The sequence below is a fragment of the Topomyia yanbarensis genome, chromosome 1, assembly GCF_030247195.1.
Source record: "Topomyia yanbarensis strain Yona2022 chromosome 1, ASM3024719v1, whole genome shotgun sequence".
NCBI lineage: Eukaryota > Metazoa > Arthropoda > Insecta > Diptera > Culicidae > Topomyia > Topomyia yanbarensis.
The window spans coordinates 211,109,677-211,125,379 of NC_080670.1; the positions used below are offsets into that span (position 1 = coordinate 211,109,677).

The window sequence follows — 15,703 nt, forward strand, 5'->3', positions numbered from 1 at the left end:
AATTTGTCATGGAGACCTGCGAGGAACGGTATTCTGTACGTGCTAAGCACTTTTTATGAACTCAATTGCACCTCACACGCGGTTACGGTTCTCCCAGCCACGTTCCAACTTTTCCATTTCCATATCTGTAACTCTTTTTCCTAGCTGTTGCATGCTGTACCTACAACCTGTTTCCACCGGAACATGGCTTTATATCGTTTTAAGTCGTCGACACGAAATCGCCGCATGTTATAAACGATGGAAAAGCGGCTTTTGTAGTAGCATTGGACCCCGTTGGAAATGTGTTCCCGACCGACCGACCGACGTTGCGACGAAGAGAAATAGAGAAAGAGGAGGGTCACGGAAAAGGATGCTTTTATGTATTCTATGCTAATTTATTTGTTGTGATGGCTGGAACCTCCTCCCCTAATCGTTCGCCACCTACAACAGCCATACCAAGGCAGTTGCTTTCCCCCCAGTTGGAGGGTGGCCGATTGAAACGTCTCCATGGTTGTTTTGTTCCATTTTGCTGAAATCAAAACCCAACAACGGCCCCTTCACGTCCTTTGTGTTCTCGGTTTTGCGCATTCAGAACGGATGTTAAAAGTTTATGTGCGAATGAATAATGTAGGTGTGCTCATTTATTTAAATATGTGCATATTTCTCGGTTTGTCGAGTTTTGCGTACTTAGCTAGAAAGCGGAGAAAGGAGGTTTGCAAAATTTTACCGTTTTGCATATTTCATCGATCAGCCCGATGAATGGTGGGTGGAAAATGCAAAATGCAGAAATGGGCGGCACGTGTTTGACTAGTTCTCGTTTTTTTTCTTGCGGAAAACTGACAAGCATGACTGTGGCCTGTTTATGGTAAATATGACTTCTGAAGACTCGTCATTTATTATGTGCGGTCGTTTGGAATGATATTCGAAAGCTAAAATGTAAACTTTAAAGTGGGTTCTCTTTCAGCATTCGACACAAGTTGCCCGGGTCTGATTAATCGCACACAAACTATTTTCAACATTTACAATCGTTTAACGCAACGCAACCATCAATGCTCCCGTGGGTGTTATTAAACACAGTATTGAATTTTATCTGTACTCAAAGCGAAGCTCCAACCCCCCAATGCAATTCCGTGAAATAATAAAATCATGAAAGTAATGTATTCCATTAACATATTTCACATCCCATTTGCACCAACCACCATCAGATGGCGCCGCGATATAAAAGCTTGCCATTAATTCTAATTAAAGTGAATTTTTTTTCGACTTCCGCAAAAAGCCTGCATGCGTGCGTGCTTGTGTGGGTGTGTCAGTGCGTTTGTATTTTTATTTCACCCCCTAAATTAGTGCCCCGTGGGGGTTCTCTTTCACTTCATCCGCTCAATCTTGACTCTCCGGACCGCTAGCCATCATCTCGACACATGAATGAAGCAAGAAATGAATGAAAGGACTTTTATTCGACCCAACCCACCTCGAACTAGCGTAGCGTAGAGGGTCGCCGCGCACATTTCACACGACGACGACGACGACGGCCGGCGGAAACAAACTGATAGCAGCTAGAAATAGCGGAAACCACCGTTAGCGTCAACCAACATCATCATCACCATCACCATCATTCACCATTTGCCTTTTCCCGCAAGTTGAAAAGGAGTCGTCACACAGCGAAACCCGGGGAAAAAATAAACTTTAATGACACCCCTTACACTGTTACGGTCCGCGCTCGGTTTGTGATTGGGATCATTTCGCTGCTGCTGCTGCTGCTGCTATTCTGCGCGGGTCGCTAGTAAATGTGAGAATTTTTCCAAAGTGGTTTTCTTTCCGAATCCGATTCCGGGACGTTTCTATCTATCGCACAACCGGTTCCATTTTCCGGGACGGTAAAAAGGGGAAAATAAAACAGATGCAGTCAAAATCATAATAAATACTTGTCATTTTTAACAAGAGACACGGAATGGTTGATAAAAAAAATCAAATGTTTCAAAGTCTGATGAATTGCTTGTAATCTTATTAGGCCCGAGGTTGTGTTAGAATTATAAATTGGTAGAATTTGATATAGCTGGAACACATATTTTAAGAGCGCAATACGAATTGAGGTATAAAATAAAACGGACGATAAAAAAAACTAGAAAACAAGATGTGGGACAAAATAAGGGAAAAAAGAGGGAAACTAAAGATGGAAAAAACTAAAAATAAAATTGCAAATATGGTTAAGCAAAGGGAAAAAGAGTAAAAAAAGAAATCATGCGAAAAAAATTAAAAAGAAACGCAAAAACGAAAGAAATTAGAAAAAAAATAAAACAGAGAAGGGTTGAAATGTAAAAAAATAGAAAAAAACAAACGGAAAAACGACAAAGAAAAAAGGTTAAGCGTCAGAAGAATAAAAAAATAATAAAAAGACTTACGTACAAAACATAAAGGATAAGGAAAAAGAAGATAGAAAAATGAAGAACAAAACATGGAAAAAATGAAGAAGCAGTAAAAATATGCCAAGAGAATAAATGAAATAAATGCATGTAAAAAGGAAACAATAAAAAAGTAAACGAGAAAAATAAATAACGAAAAACGAGACAAGATAAAAAAAACAGAAAATAGAAGCAGTTAAAAAATCCGAAAAAATATAAAAAATATAAAAAATAAAAATAAAAGCGAGAAATGGAAATAGGGAAAACGTAAAAGTTAAAGAGAAAGGAGAAATCAAATTACAAAACCCGAGTAAGGAAAACGAAAAATATAAAAAAAACAGAGATCAAGAGAATGCGAAAAAGGAAGACAGAGGCAAAATGAATCGCGGGAGTATTAAGTAGAAGGGCAAAACCGGAAAGGATGAATAGAAAAATGAAAAGAAAATAAGATAAAAGAAGAAAAACTAAAATTGAATTGATTGAAGAGAGAGAGAGAGAGAGAGAGAGAGAGAGAGAGAGAGAGTCGGTTCCAACAGCATAAAGTAACAAGCTACTTTACGCTTGTCCGGACATGCCGTAGACTCAGGTGATTCGCATTTCTAATGCCAAAAGACCTTGACTCCTACGATAGCAGAGAAGGGGGTTAAGTCGCCGGTAAACTCTTAGCTTGCTCAAACGACCCTTCTACGCTTTTCTAAAACTTTCTCCCTTCAACTCCTTGCTATCCCTTGAGTACTATGGCTCTTAATACTGAAAAATATACTTCACCTTCCAGTCCCTTGCCGTAACAACAGTTGACAAATTGATTGAATAGGTCGTTAACAAAAAAAATGGTTAAGAAAAAAATGGTAAAAATAGAGAGAGAGAGAAAGCAATGAGGAAAAAAAACTAAAAGAATAATAAAAAATGGCCTTAATTTAAAAATGATATAAAGAAAAGGAAAAAAGAACACGACGAAGGAAAATTCAAACGACATAAAGAAGAAAAAGTAAAACTTTAAAATTGATAGGAAAAAGCAAACAGAAAAAGTAAGACAAAAACAAAAACTAAAGATACTTCGTTATAATTTTTTTAAATAGAAGAGAATTAAACTAAATTGAAAATAAATCAAATAATTTGAATTTAAATTGAAATTAATTTATTTAATAGATGAAGAAAACTAAAAGGTAGAAAATGGGAGAAATTAAAAAAAGAAACGGTATAGACAATAGATAAAACAAAGCATAAGCATAAGCATAAGAGATCGCCCGTAGTTGCTACTCCGTTATTGACCAGAACCAAATTAGGTTGCAAAATGTTGATTGGAACAACATGCTTGGGAATAACATGATGAGCCACATTGTACAATCTATTCCGATCCCTGCATGCTGATCAATACCAACGCCGGCTACGTCCGAATGCAGATCTTCTGGGAAAGGAAGGAATGTTAGTTCGATACATGTTGCTACTAGAGACCGAGGAATCCTCTGCATCTCCACATGTATCACGGGAAGGGGAGAGTTGTTAGTGAGTGTGCCAATAGCGTTATCATGTAATAATTGCTCTGGGCAGCCGGCTGCCGAGAATTTGGGAAATTTATCATTTGTTGTATTAATACGATTAGCAAAATAAGCAACTTGAACTCCGGATAGCCGGCTATAAGAAGCACTGCTTATATTTTTTAATAATATTCAATCACGCGACGAATTTATTCGTGGTTTCTATCGTGTCGGTGCTGATTTTACCCGGCGATCGTTTGAATAAAATGAGGAATCTTATACCGAAGGTTCATCAGACTCTTCCATAGATGTCGCGGAGTTGGTAGTTTGGAAGGAAATAAGGTCTAGGATTCGCTCCAAGCAAGCGATGCGACCTGTAAAGCATAGTTTATTAGGGATCATCCATAAATGACGTAGCATTTTTTGAGCAATTTTTACCAGCCCCCTCCACCATCGTAGCATTTCGTCACAAACCTCTAAATACTCCCTGGTAATTACGTAGCTTGACGGTAACTCTCCCCCCCCCCCCTGTCCCCGTGATTTTTTTTAAAATAAAAACCGATGTTAGTCATTCCCCTTTGAAAAAGCTACATAGCCTGACATGACCCCCTACCCTCCCGTCGTCACACATCATCACAAAATGCAAAACTCTCCCCTCTCCCATATAATGCTACGTCATTTATGGATGATCTCTTAGTTTGTAGTTCAGTTAGTTTTCGAAAACACGATCGCTCGAAAAAGATCTTGTTTACTTTTTTGTTCTTTTAAAATCTGGGTAGCCGGCTACCGAGAGTATCCTATGTTTTCTAAACAAAAGCAATTTCAACTCCACACAACCGATCGTGGGAGTATTGCCCAGAAAAACTAATCTTATCTGCTTAATGGGCCGGATCACTATTTATTGCGACATTATTTAGACTAACTTCGCTATTCCTTCTCTACGATATATTTTTTGGGTTGCAAACTATCGAGTGATAACACGTTATACAGACAAAGAGTTATGATAGCTCTAGATGTTATAAATCAGCGAAAGTGTTTCCTATTTCTAATATCGGATTGTTTGTGAAATACATGTATACGAACGATTATATCGAACATTGAAGGGAAATACAAAGGATCGTTAACCTGATGGACGGGCTTGTTACCAAAAACGGAACTTGAAATTAGATTCATTAAAACAGACGCGGCGAATTTTCAGTACGTATTGATCCGCGTTCATCGATACTAGTCAAATTAAAGTCTTATTGGAGCTGATTATTCACTTACCAATAGCGTTTTCAATATAATAAACTTTCCCCAAAAGTTGAACAAAATCTATTTTCACACATCGTCGAACCTCCTGTGTATTGAAAATGTCCAAAACTATTGATTGTCAACTGCCAATAACTTTCCCTTCAATATAAAACACTCCCGAAAAGTTGGCAAAAAATTCGATTTTGACACATCGTCGGACACCCCCCCCCCCCCTGTGCTTAGAAAATGTCCAAACTATTGATTTTCAACTGCCACAACATGTCCTTCAATAGTTATTTATTTCTAAACAATTGAAATTTAACCGCATCAACTTCAACTCGAATAAACTATAGACACTCATAGTAACAGACCAGCGAAGGTACTTTTATCGAGCCAAACGAACTGTCAAAATCCGGAGCCAAACGAGCATGACGTCATTCAATGCAAACAAGCAGAACAAGTATTGCGATTTTATTTAAAAAAATATATTTTGTTATTCACAGTAGGCTTCACTTTTCGTGTTCGTATTGGTATTTCACAATGTTATTTAGAAATATATTTATTGTGTTCAATATAACTACACAAAAAACATTTTACTTATGCTCTTTTTCATCAACTTTGTGTTGGATTGGATTGGATTGGATTGGAAATTAGATTTTTTTCTCAATTTCTTGTGGCTCAGTATCAAACATATAACTTCTCTTTTGATTCATATATTGAACCACTTGAAAACTTATTTTGATAAAAACAGATGATCGAATACAGTCGAGCACGTTCGAGCTTGCACATTTTTGGGTGATGCCAGTTTAACATGCTTGTTTTTCTAGTTGCCAGTTTTGCGATTCTTACATCCGCGAGTCTACCACTATGAGTGTCTACAGAATAAACGGGAAAGTAACGCAAAATGTATCGCGATAACCACCGATGAATTATCGACGATGACGATGAATCCGACGATACATTATCGTTAACGGAGTTTCCGATGACGTTGACGGGTGGTTAACGTTATCGACGATGACGATTAATTATCGATTAACAACCCTGAACCTTAAGGTTCGCCCAGGTTAAGTCTGCGGTACGGAGCAATACCTCGACCTAGGAACTTCTAGCATGTTGTTAGTCGCCTCTTACGACATGGGAGCAGTTCCCAGAGGTTCTATTCTTGGCTGAAATAGTGCAAAAAGATTTCAGCCCGCCGGACACCACACGGCTTCCGGACACCACACGGCTTGGTATAGACAATAGATAAAACAAAGACAAGAAAAAAAGCAAAAAAAGAGGAAAAGAAACAGCAGAATAGAGGAAATGAAATGGCAAAAAAGAATATTAAAAAAGACAAAAATAGGGAAAAGACAGAAGGAAAATTGGAAGGTACGACAAGGAAAAAGGGAACCTAAAATTTTCGAAACAGTCAAAAGGAACGAAAAAAATAACAAAAATAAAATCGCTTTAGTAAAACGGAAAAAGGCGTCTAATTGAAAAAATAAATGAAGAAAAACCGAAAGAAAAATTTAAAAATCAAAACTGCTAAACAAAAGGGAGAAAAACTAAACAAGGAAACACGTAAAACGGATATAGGGGTTAATGAAAAGCTAAAAGTAGGAACATCCAAAAGGAAAAATTAAAAATGAACATGAAAATAGCAGGTAAATGGAAAACAGCAGAAAGATAAAATGAAATAAGCAAAAATTACAAAGCAAAATGGAAAGAGAAATAGTGAAAAGAACAAAAGAAATAAAACGGAAAACATAAAACAAAATCAATTGAAAAAAAATGATGAAACGAAACACAAGAAAATCAACCAAAAAAAAAAATTGCACCGACAGAAAAATATAATTGAGAATAGAATAAATCAAATAAAAAGACAAATATGAGAAAAGGTAAAAATAAAGAGCGAAAAATGTACATCAAAAAGGTGAAAATAAAGTGACAAAAGGAAGAAAAAACAGGTGAAAGACGCTTCAAAAAATTTACAGGAGGTAGGAAACATATAAAACAGTGAGAAAAACTAGGAATTCAAAAAGGAAACAGAAAAAAAGTTCATAAAAATATAAAAAAATAGAAAAAGGAAAAATTGAAAAGCTAAAAAATAAATAAGAAAAGAGACAGGAAAAAATCAATATAGGAACTAGCAAAAAGGGATAGAAAAAGTAAGAAAATGGAAAGGGAGGGTTAAAAAAAATTCAAATAAAAAAGACACTAAAGTCAATTAGTTTTCCCGAAATAGAAAAAAACGGAAAAAATTGACGGAAGATAGTTCTTAAAAAATTACTGTTATTGTTTATTGGGGCTTTAACCTCGATGGATCATTCGCCCAGAAAAAACCAAAAGGAAGAGAGAAAAGAATGTAAAATATACATACAGAAAAAAAATGAAAATTTCAGTTTTTCAGTTGAAAAAATCCAATGACGAAGAAAGAAATCAATTTAAATATAAATAAGGCTTAGAAAAAAATAATGAAAGAAAAAGAAAATAAGAAAATAAAAGAAAGAAACGGTTAAGAATGAAGTAGACAAGAAATGGAACATTCGCTCTGAAAAACCAAAAGGAAGAGAAGAAGAGAAAAGAGAATGAAAAATTTATATAGAAAAATAATAAAAAATTGAAATATATGGAAAAGGACTAATTACGAAGAAAGAAATTTAAATATTAATAAGGCTTTTTTCATATTTTTTTTTAATTGCCCGCCACACTCCCCCACACCAAAGAACTCATACAAGAGCTCCCTGGTAGTGGACGCAACTTGTCTCAGCCCATGAACAATGGCAACAAAAACAAATAAAGAAGGAAAATAATGGTAAAAAAAGAAAACAAGAAAATAAAACGAAGGAACAATTAAGGATAAAGGAGACAAGAAAAAATAAAAACGAAAACCGCCAATGTAAGATGGTAAAGAAGATACGGGGAAAGAGAAGAAAATATAAAAGAAAAAAAAAGAAAAGCATGTGGAAAACGCACAAAGTCAAAAATAACATTTTTAGAGTCAAAAGTAAAAATTGAAAGCGAAGAAGGAAAAGGTAAAAAGTTTAAGAAAAATAAAAAAAGTGGAAGGAAAAAGTATCAAAAAATAAGAAGAAAAATATGAAGGGGGTAAAAAGCGGTGTAAAAATGCAAGGAAAGAGAAATAATAAATAGCCTACCAACAAAAGTAAAAGGAGAAGAAAAAGTAAACGTAAAGAGAATTGAAAAGAAAAAGAAAATAAAATAGACAAGGAAAATCAATAAAAACAGTAAAATGAATGAAGAGGGAAATAAAATAGAAACATGTAAAACGAGAAAGCAAAAAGAACAAAAGTGAAAAAACTAAGGAAGCAGAAAGGATTCAAGGTATAGAAAAAAAACAGGAAGCAAAAATAATATCGGGAAAAATAAGGATAATGTTAAAATTGAAGATAAATGCATAATCAAAATAAAAAGAACTAAATTAAATGGTATAAAAGTCCAAGCAATTGCATAATTTTTTTTTGTGAGAAAGACAAAACAAAATAAGGAGAAACGGAAAATGTCAAGAAAAGAAAAGAAAAAAAAATAAATAAAAGGGAGACGAACAAGTAGAAAAATTAAATAGGAAAAAATAAAAAAGAAGAAAATGTCAAGCAAAATAAAAATAGGAACAAAAAAGACAACTAAAAAGCACATGTTCAAAAAAGATAGCAAAAAAGAAAAGAAAGAATAAAAAAATAAAGAAAATTTAAAAAAATAAAAGAAACTAGAAAAAGGCTCGTAATAAAGAAGTAATTACGGCAAAGAAAAGAAAAAAAACAAAAACAGAAAAATGAAATAAAGGAAAAAAGTTAAAATAAAGGCGAGATGAAAGAAAACGAAAAGGAATACAAAAAGGAGAAATTTAAATGATTACGAGCAAAATATTCAATAAAACCTAAATAACATTGAGACTAGAGAGCCTCTATTATTCATAACTTAGATAAAGTTTAATTTTTGTACGTCGAATTCACCGTATCAGTAACTAGCACCGACTTAGGGCCCCGTAAATCTAAACTAGCTCCAAATTGGCACCAGTTAGTAAATAAAAACAGTCACACCATACATATGTATGTGTTAACGTCTAAAGCAACTGGTTGGTCCCGAGTGATGTCTCGAGAAGCAAACACAGAAGCTCTGGGTTGCTTCTCAATCGGGACCAGCCAGTTACTTTAAGTGGTTACACAGGTTGTGTATTTGTTCGGATGTGGTGTTTAATTAGTGCCAATTTAGTGCTAGTTGAAAATTATCGGAGCCTTAAGTAGGTGCTAGCCACTGATCAGACGAATTCGAAACACGTAAATCCAAAAAGTTCAATAGCGGCTTCTAACAAAGCGGCAGTTTTCGACAAGAAATCTGTTGAATACAGTGCCACCTAGCAACGAAAATGCGATTATTTTTTCTATATAAATTCAAGTCCGTTGAACCGTTAGCTAGATTTGTACGATTAAAGTCAAAATTCAGAGCGGACACTCCTGGTAGGATTAAGAATGGACTCGGGGGTGAGTTGATTAAATTTAAACATAAAACATTTTTCTGGACAAGTCTAATGTAGACAAGGAAGCCACCTAGGTCCACATTTTTCATCCTAATACTGAACAACATTGATTAAATTATTCGTTTCTTTCTGTAACCGTAATAAAAATTAATCGAAGCAAATCCGACGAACTATCCGGGTGTAGATTTCCAATGTTTTAGGTTGACATTTTAAAATATTGCAACTCTACCGTAAGCAACATATATGCAAGCACCAATTTGCACGGATAACGACAGGAACTCGAAGATACAGGACCATACTTTTCCGATACTATTCTCCCAAGATGGTAACAAAATTCAACCTGAGCTCGACTCCAAAATCGAAGCTACACGAAGCGAACACCAGCACCGACACTAAAAACAAACAAGCGCGGAGCCGACACAAGAGTGAAAAGTTTCCAGTTCGTGAATAGTTGATGTTGATCTTCTGCTTCTATACACTTCATATATGTGGTGTTTGGCACACTTCGTCGTATGCCGGGTAACTAAATAAAAATGTTTGGCTCAGCTGGGTGGCTGATTGGCTTCGGGGATGTACTTTGGCTGACATTTCCGAACAATCGATTGAACAATGTATGAATTTTTCAGAGCAAACCCAACTAACCGGTGCCGTACGACACTGCGATGGACAATATGCTAATGGTACGAACGTGGAAAGACGACGGGGGCCGGTATGTTACCCGAGCGAAAAGTTTCATTGAATGGGTTGGTTTTTCTGTATGTTAAATTGCAATTTTATCGTTTTTTTAATGGTTGGTACATAAATTTTCGGAAGTGCTCGGGATTACTTTCCCATTCTTTTTAGAGAACAGTTTCCAGTCGTGCTCGGTGATAAAGTGAATGTTTAGTTTTCATTCTGAATAGCCCTCACAAAGTCCGCCCATATTTAAGTAGTCCCAACAATTCCTTTTACAAGGAAAGGGAATATAAATCATATTCTAGTTATTATTTGCAAGTGGTAGACCAGTAATAAATCGAACCAACCGAAGCACTCACAAAACCAATTGTAGCTTTTTCTGATCGGGCCACCCAAAGGATTTAGTCGTAAAACTTCCGGACTAACTTGAGCCGGAGATAAGAGATCCCGAAGTCACAAGTCACAATCGATGACAGCATCTTTGTTTTATGATGTCGCCTTCTTTGTTGATGGAGGACGTTTCATCGTCTTAGTGCTAGGAAGGAAAGGGCCTTGATTTTATGACAGCCGAGTCAGGCTAACTTTTACGATACTTATGAATTGCGGGGGCCTTGCGGTGGTTAGTGAGACGTTTGGGTGATGGGTTCCGGGACGGGGACCAAAAACACGAATGATGAAGGTTATAATTTATGGCTTTCGGAGCAGCTAAAAGATGGTCACTCATTTGTAGTCGGTGTCTTTGCTATCGCACCGGTTATTTCCTTCTCCGACTGCTCTGTACATCAATCGAGCGATTTTATCGCGTTCATTTGTCGTCGGTTAGTGACTATTTAATGGATCGTTTAATTAGTTTTATGGCAGAACCGGTATTGAATGGCGCTTCTAATGAACCTACTTCGTGTCTTCGTCGGTTTCAAGCACGCATAGTAAAAAAGCGGTGTTCAGGTTTGTTTTTTTCGGTCTAGACGTTCCCACTAAGAGAGCCAAATCGCATCTGTTGTCGAAAAAGATATTCCCCAAATTTTGTCGGTTGCCACAGATTTCGAACATAACAATTTCTACTACGAGCGTAGTCTAGATCCGCTGGTGCAGAGGGTAACACCCTTGTCTCGTAAACTAATCGTCGTATGTTCGAGGTTCAATCATAAAACATTCTTAATGACAGTAACCCGCTTTTCGGTCAGGAATCGATTCGAAAAACTGAAACAGAAGACTAAAATTCCTCAACGGCACTAGTCAAGGTTCTGCTTTCCACATTTGAATATTTTTTGCCACTTGGTCAATAGATAACCACTGAAGCCAGTAACACAACCTGTGAGAGTTATAAACGCCATTCCAATCCATCAGCAAGTCAGATGAGACTGAGGACATTTGACCGTTCGAGATGACATCGACAAGGGAGTAGTTAGGTGAGTTATTCTGCCATTCACACAGAAAAAAAGGTCTCCAACCGATGGACGAGGAAGGTTTTTTTGGTAGGCGGCTGACATCCGTACAAGTTTAGCAGTAGTTCATTCGGAAGGATTTTACGACATCTGTCTGTGGTTGCTGCTCTCCGAAACGCTTACCACAAAATGGAAGGATTATACGGTGCTATGTAACTTATTGGGACATTAAATGAGTTGGGATGATCTGTTTGAAAATACTTGATGAATAAAAGTGTTATATTGAGATCATTTAATTGCTGCTTGCTATTCCTGTTGACTGAGGCTTAAAAAGAAAAGATAACAGGAATAGCAAAAAAGTGAATGAATCAATAGAGTAGAATGGGGTCAAATAGGTATGGGGGTACAATGGGTATAGGGCATTATCTTTGCTATTATATTGAAGAGGTCGCTCGTGTTGCGTGAATAAGACAGCTAAGCAACCACATGAGCCGAAATGCACAACTTCCATTCCACAGTCTGGCAACGAAGACATTTCCTTCCTCGGCGTCATGATTTTTCACATCATTTGCCATTTCCTCATTTTTTTTTTGAATGATGTCAATAGGTTCCATTTATTATGTGTTATTAATTTTGAAATAATCAGCATCAATTGAACTTTTTAAATAAAAGTTTGGTCGCTGATTTTCTAGGCGTGTAAATTGTTTTATTTAGCCTCTATACGATTTAAAAAAAACATCGATAGAACTACCTCCGCCTTACTGGATCTAGCTTGAAAAATATTTAGCCAGATATAAAACACTATTGCCAAAATGTTGCCAGATGTATGAACTTTCCAACAAGTGCTTGGCAAAATCAGTGCAAAAACACCATCGCCAAAAAGCTCACGAGCATAATAAAATATAACAGAAATACAATTTAAAAAAAATCCAAAAGAATCACAAATGTTGCAAAAATAGCAAGAAATTGCTGCATCTTCGAAGTTTCTTACTATGACCGTTTTGATTGCAAATGCGAGTTACTTTTTAACGTGTTTAAGCTTTCCTAGAATGTCTGTTCAACCCTTTTAGCTGTCTAGTAGGATAAGAATAATTTGCATGAAAAAAATCTCGCAAGGTACACCTTCCTGCGATGTTCCAAATCATGAAAAGATGACACTGTCCAAATTTGAGCGAAATCGGTAAACTCAATCCCCAGAGCTTATAGTTTGTATAAGGTTTTTCGTCCAATTGAAAAGGAAAACACTCTTTGTTCACAATATTCGCGCTAGAGCTCGTTGTAAACATTAGGACACGGATCCAGAAATGAATTTAATATTTTGAAAATATGGCGATCAAGTTTGTCGTTTACGTTCTGTTCTTTTTTCCTTTGTCGTTATTTTCATTTTTTTCCCTTTCTATCATTTCCTTTTAATTATCTATTTTTCTAAATTATTTTATTTTCTATTTTCTTCCCACTTTTTTCTTATTCTATCTTTGCTTAATCCTTTAACCATTTTTTTTCCTATTTGGCGTTTTAAATTTCTTTTGGTTTTATTATATTGTCTTATTCCACTCTTTAATATTTCTTTTATCTTTCACCATTTTTACTTTTTCGCGTATTCCAATCTTCTTTTTTATTACTGTTTCTTATTATCTTTAACCGATTTGTTACTATTTTGCTCTTTATTTTTTGATGTTGACTTTCAATGTTTTTTTTATTTTGATTATAAAGGTTTTATTTAACCGTAGAGTCATTCACCCCTGCCTTGCTATTTGTTTCCAATTGCTTTGGATTTGTTCTTCTTTTTTGCATTTAATTATTTTTGCATATACGTTTTTCCCTCCTTCTTCTTAGCTTTTCACAATTTTGTTTCAAAATTCTGTCTATTTTCAATTTTCTTTCGATTTTTTCCATCATTCACTGTCTTATTCGTCTCTCTTTTCCCCTATTTAAAACTATTTTCGATTTTCATTTTTTGTCTTCAATTTTCGTTATTCTTCCGTTTTTAATTTTTGTCATTTCGTACTTTTTCTCTTTTCTTTTTTTTCTTTTTCAGCTTTCCTTACTTAAATTTTTATTTTTTATTTTTTCGTTTCTGCTTTTTTTCTGCTCACTTTACGGATTGTTTCTTCTTCGCTTTGTTTACTACTTCTACCACTACTACTACTCCACTTATTGCACACCTTACATTTATTTTCTTGTGTTTCCTTTTTCAACTATTTTATATTTTGTTTTATCTTTTCTACTTAAACCAAATTTTGTAAAACTAATTTTTGCGCTGAACGACCCACTTAAGGAAATTTTATACTAAATAATCGGAAAGAGATATGAGACTATATCTATGGATGTCTATTACATTCTTAGTACACTTTGCACTTATACACAATGGCTCGCAGGCCACGAACTTGATGAGCTACGTGTCGACGGTAAAACACTTGAAACAAAAAAGCATCATACTTAACTAGCCTAATAAACATTAGTTCAATGTTATCTTCTTGCTAACTTATTTTATCATGTGGATGTGCGTGTTAGGAGGGCGAAAATCCTACGAACGCACGAATCCCCAGTTTAATTTGGTATGCTTTGTGATGTAGTGGTGGATTAAAGATGACGGGGTTGAGAGGAGGGAGGGGTATGAGGGCTGGATGGGGTGGTGTACTCATGGGTGATTTATTGGGATTTTAAAGGGAGGTGGTGAACAGTAGAGGGGTCTGTATACCCCTAACTGCGCCCCTGTTAAAATCCAGAAACCAGTCAACAAAAAAATTTGGCTGGGATTAGGTTGACGATTTTCAGAGTGATTGCATAACCTTCCTATATGAGAAAGGCAAAAATGTGCCAAAATCCAAAAAAGTGAATCTTGGTCAAATTTCTTTTTCGAGTTTGCATCAAATCTCGACGTTTCATGCACCCCTTAAAGACATTTGGCATCAAAAATAAAAATTCTATTTTAAATTTTTCCTATAGTTTATATGGCCGCACTCTTAAACCCGTAACTCCGGAACCGGAATTTCGATCGACAGAAAAAAAATCAATAGCAGCCGATGGGAAGGTTGTACCTTTCATTCTGAGACTTGAGTTTGGGCAATTCGGTCCAGCCATCTCTGAGAAAAAATGAGTGACATTTTTGACACATTCACACATACATACACCCACACATACATATAGACACACACCCATACAGACTTTTTCCGATCTCGATGAACTGAGTCGAATGGGATATGACACTCGGCCCTCCGAGAATATATCATATATATGAGAAAGGCAAAAAGAGAAAAAATGTTCCGATTTTGTCTATATCCCCATTCTATCAGCCTAAATTACACAAACGGATAGCTGTATTCCAGTGCTCCTTTTTTATTTTTTTTCTCTGTTATCTTTTTCCTTTACTCATTTTGTTTTCGAATTTTTCTGTTTCAGCCTGTTTTTTTATCCATAGCGCGTTTTTTTTTTAGTTTTTTGCTTTGTTTATATTTTTCTCTCTTTTCTCTATTATTTAAATTTCTCCTTCTATTTCCTTTCGATATTTTAATTTTTTCGTTTTCTTGTTTATTCTTTTGTTTTCCCTTTTTCTTCCGGTTTTCTTTTCGTTTACTTCTTTCCCAGTATTCTTTTTTATCTTACTTTTTTCTCGATATATCCTATTCCGTTTTTCATGTTTCCTTATCTACTTTTCCGTTTTCCTTTTCTTGTCTTTTTGCTTTAAACTTTTGACATTAATGGTTTACTTTCTGTTTTTACTGATTCGTATTTTCTTTATTATCGCTCGTTTTTTATTGAATTTCGTCTTTTCTCCTGTATCTGCTTTACTTTTCTTTCTTAAATTTTCTGTTCTCTTTTTCGTTTTTCTTGTTTTCTTTAATGGTGCTCCATTTCACTTTCCCCATTTTCTTGTTTTCTTTTATTTTATTCTTTCTTCTTCCTCTTGCCTCATTTATCATGTGCTAGATTTTTTTTAAACATTTTTCTTTTTTATTTATCTTTTAGGTTGCTTATTTTTTACCTTTTTCTAGTTTCTTTTTTGATATATTTTTTCAATAATTTAACATTGCCCTCTTGTCTTCCTTCTGATTTGTCCTTTCTTTTGCCTCT

The 15,703-nt window shown here is 35.4% G+C and overlaps 1 protein-coding gene across 5 annotated transcripts in view; it reads right to left on the minus strand.

Annotated features, from left to right (window-relative positions):
- Window positions 1–15,703, minus strand: part of LOC131691114 (eye-specific diacylglycerol kinase) — a 256,899-nt gene that overhangs the window by 110,841 nt on the left and 130,355 nt on the right. The window lies entirely within an intron of this gene.